This window comes from Orycteropus afer, unplaced genomic scaffold (assembly GCF_000298275.1).
Source record: "Orycteropus afer afer isolate SDZICR_OR568_19922 unplaced genomic scaffold, OryAfe1.0 scaffold00005, whole genome shotgun sequence".
NCBI classification, from domain to species: Eukaryota; Metazoa; Chordata; class Mammalia; order Tubulidentata; family Orycteropodidae; genus Orycteropus; species Orycteropus afer.
In genome coordinates, this window is record NW_006921592.1 from 31,741,879 (window position 1) to 31,746,254 (window position 4,376).

At 39.6% G+C, this 4,376-nt stretch overlaps 1 non-coding gene across 1 annotated transcript; it reads right to left on the bottom strand.

Moving 5' to 3' along the window:
• Positions 1-3,923: 3,923 nt before the first annotated feature.
• LOC122149910 lies at positions 3,924-4,087 on the bottom strand. The gene has a single exon (XR_006163393.1). It is a non-coding gene; the product is annotated as a U1 spliceosomal RNA (small nuclear RNA).
• Positions 4,088-4,376: the final 289 nt, after the last annotated feature.

The following is a 4,376-nucleotide window of genomic DNA, read 5'->3' on the forward strand; positions in this document are numbered from 1 at the left end:
CTTTCCTTGATCCTCCACAACAACAAACTAATACTATATTTGTCCTTCTGTGATTGACTTATTTCACTCAGAATAATTCCTCCAAGTTCATCCATATTATCTGGTGTTTAGCAGACTCTACATTACTCTTTAGTGCTACATAGCATTCCATTATGTGTGTGTACGATTGTTTGGTCATCCACTCATCAGCTATAAATCTTAGAGATAAGTCCCTTGCTAGATATATAATTATTGGCAAATATGAATTTGTTGCTGTCATTTCTGTTATATGCTTTTTCGTGGTGTTGATTTCTTTGTTCCATATAATTTTCTATGCTGAGCTCGTTTTGTTTATGAATCGTGTTACCACTTCCTTCACTGCTATTGTTTTAGTATTTGCTGAATATTTATGCTGGTCCTCTTTTTTGATGTGAAGGTTTATCATTTTTCTTTGAGGTTACCCTGTGATTTATAGTTTTCTTCCCAAGTTTAGAACAGTCTGTTATATCTTGTAGTTGTCTTGACTTCCCTACCATCTAGAAGTTCTGTAACAACATAGTTTTTTCCCTCTTTTTGGTTTACAGTTGTCCTCATTTGTCAATTGATGTCTCTGGTTCCCTGTTTACAATCTTATAGGCTTATTTACTTTGAATACTTCCATAGCTGGGTTGATTTCTGGGTTATATCACCATGTGTGGTCAGTTGTTGATGGCTGTTGTTGCTTCTCTGTCTGAAGGGCACCCTTTGGCATCTCTTGTAAGGTTGGTCTGGTTTTAACAAATTCCTTTAATTTCTGTTTATCTGGAAATGTCCTAATTTCACCATCGTATTTGAGGGACAGTTTTGCTGGGTACATAATTCTTGGTTGGAAATTTTTCTCTTTCAGTGTTTTATATATATACCATCCCACTATCTTCTTGCCTGCATGGTTTCTGCCGAGAAATCCAAGCTTAGTCTTATTGGTTGCCCCTTGTAGGTAACTTTTCATTTTTCCCATGCTGCTCACATGATTCTTTGTCTTTGGTTTTGGTGAGTTTGATGATGATATGTCTGGGTGATTTTCTTTTGGGGTCTATCCTGTTTGGGGTTTGTTGGACTTCCTGAATGGAAATATTCTCATCTTTCATCATACCAGGAAAATTCTCTTCCAGCAAGTCTTCAACAATATTCTCTGTGGTTTTCTTTTTCTCTTCCTGTTCTGGAATTCCAATTACATGTAGGTTATTCCTTTTGATGGTATCCCACATGAACCTTAGGCTTTCTTCATTTTGTTTTGATTTTTTTTCTGATTTATACCTTTCCAAAGACGTGTTCAGGTGTTTGCCTTCAATCTCCCTAATTCTGTCTTCCATTGATTCACTTCTGCTCCTTTGCCCATTCAATGTCTTATCTGCCTCTGAGAATTTAGTATTAATCTTCTGGGTTTTTGTGTGTAGATTTTGTATCATTTCTAATTTTTAATTTATTTTGTCATTTTGTTCTTGTATTGTCTTTTGAAATTGTTCTAGGGTTTTCTCTGTGTTTTCCTTGATCTGTCTCTCAATTTGTTGAAGATACCTAAATATAATTCTTTTGAATTCCTTATCAGAGGGTTCCAATGCTGCATCTTCCTCAGGGATGTGTTTTGGGTCTGTATCCTGGTCCCTTATTTATCCTGCTTTATCTTGCTTCTTTGTGTGGACTGTGATGTTCTGTTGTCTCTGAGGCATTGTGACGTTTTTGTATTTATATTTAATTGTTGATTGTATGTTGGAGTGACTTGCCCACAATTTTTGTTTTCTTTGTTTTGTTTGTATGTTATCTACACAAGTAGAGTACTGTGCTGTGCTCCTTTATTCACTAGTTGACAACATTTATACACTTACCACCTGTCTCCTTTCCATTGTTAGCCTCTCATATGTCCCTGCCGACTGTGGCAAACAAAGCCTATTCTTAGGTCCCTGGAATCCAAATGAGAATGCTGTTGTTGTTGTTGTTGTTTGCCGTCGAGTCGGCCCCGACTCATAGCGACCCCTCCTTGGGTTTCCGAGGCAGTATCACTACGGAAGTAGGATTGCCCAACCTTCCTTCCGAGGAGTGGCTGGTGGGTTTGAACCGCCAGCCTTCTGGTGAGCAGTCAAGTGCCTTAGGCACTATGCTACCAGAGCTCCTAATGAGAATGCTATCACTTTAAATATCCCAAATGGCCCCTGCTTGTAAACATTCAAAATGGCTGCACCCCTGGTCACTTTAAATATCCGAAATGGCTGCTGCATGTAAACAATCAAAATGGCCACATCCTCCAGACAGCAGAAAGTCAATAGCTCAGGTTGTCTCCTTCCTTGCTGTTTCCCATTCTAGTCATAGGCCACCAGCACAGTCTTCCGTCCAGCCCTTGGTGACCTGGGCTGATCTTTAAGTCAATCCTCAGGTCCCAATACCACTTGGAAATATTCAGGCTGTTGGTCCCATCAGAGTAGCTGACCATCCGCAGTTCAGACTGTCTCTGTACTCACTGTTTTTGTTTGTTTGTTTCACTAGTTGGCACCTAATCCACTTCTGCATAGTTCCTTTCAAAGCTCAGGGCTCCAGGATTATCTTCCGTATCTCTGTCAATTGGTTTTTCTTTTCTTTGTTGAAGAGGGTCTGTGTCACTTGTCTGCCTATTCCTCCGTCTTACCGGAAGTCCCCACCATTATCTTCTTGCTAACTCAAATATAATTTTTATTTTCTATTCAAGTAGCTAAGCACATACAGCCAAACTCTGCCAGGCGTGATTGATTCTAAGCACTTCTGTGAATTAACTTAACATTCACAACCCAAAAGGTGGATGCCATTATTTGTATCATTATTCTTTTTGGGAATTTCTTATCCTCTGTAACCTTGCTCCTGCTTTCCAGTGTTGCTGTATCCTGGTGTTCCTCCCAGCAGGGACTTGTGGAATGAGTCTAGGAACAAAGACTTTGTGATCCAGGCAGTCCCTAGATTACAAACACATTTTGTTTCTAAGTCTGTCTTAAGTCAAATTTATATGTAAATCGGAAAAGTTAGGTATGGTTCATATCTGACATCAATGTTTGTTTGTCTTAGTATACAGTATATAGTGTACTTTTCTATGTGCAAAAAAGTTAAAGAAGTATTTCCAGATACTAAAAAATCTTTAACATGATAATATAGCAATAATAATAATGTTTCATGCGTGTTGCAAAGTAGAGCCTATTTGTTATACAAACCATTACATGTATCTTGAATTTTTAATATAAAAAAAAAAAGTTTTTATGGGGGTTGGTTCATAACTACACTTTGTATGGAAGTCTGCTTAACCTGGAGACTGCCTGTACTGAATTCACCTTTGAAGCTCCAGTCCTCACCTAAAATTAAAGCAGATTGGGTTAGAGGGTCTTAAGGCAGTTTTCCAGCTCTAAGCTTTGGTTGAGTGATGTTTTCCCAATGGCCCTTGTCTTATCCTTTTGTCTAGCTGATGTTTTTCTTCTCCAGTAACTGTGACCATTCTTTAAAATTCTTTCCTTAGTCTGTGGTCTTTGATTTTCTCAAAGCTTTGAAGGGTTTAAGAACTTGAACTCTCTTCTCAGGTTTGGTTGAATGTAAACACCTCTTATTATGGATTGAATTGTATATTCCCCCTCCCCCAAAATATTTGTGTTGTAAATTCTAAACCTCTGTACCTGTAAATGTAATCCCACTTGGGAAAAGGACCTTGTTTGTTATGTTAATGAGACCATTTCAGCATAGACTGTCTTAAGCCAATCACTTTTGAACTACAAAGGAGCTGATTAGGCACAGACAGAGAAGCACAAATGAAGGGGAAAGATACAATAACATAAGATCACTAAGGGACCAAAGAACAGAAGTTGAAAAAAGACAAGGACCTTCCTCCAGAGCTGTCAGAGACAGAGAGAGTCATGACAACAGCGACAACAACTTCCTGATTTTCAGGGGGCCACGGATGGTGGACATGAATGCAGTCCCTCACTACCACAAATTCGACAGTTGTGTTTCCCACGTTTGGGGAGATTGCAGAATTCAGCACATCTGGAGTGCAAAGGATAAGCCTCATCCTGGGAAAATCACCTTCAGGATAATGGTATCTCCCCTGCCAGGGACCAGTCCCTGGAGAAGGCCATCATGTTTGGTAAGGTAGGGATCAGACAAAAAAAGCAAGATCCTGTGTGATTGACACAGTGGGCTCAAGCATGGCAATGATTGTGAGGATGGTGGACTGGGCAGTGTTTCTGTTGCACATAGGGTCACTATGAGTCAGATGCTATTTAATGGCACCTAACAGTAACAGCATAGTGCCTAAGCCACTTGACTGCTCACCAGAAGGCTGGCGGTTCAAGTCCACCAGCCACTCCTCAGAAGGAAGGTTGGGCAATCCTACTTCCATAGTGATACTG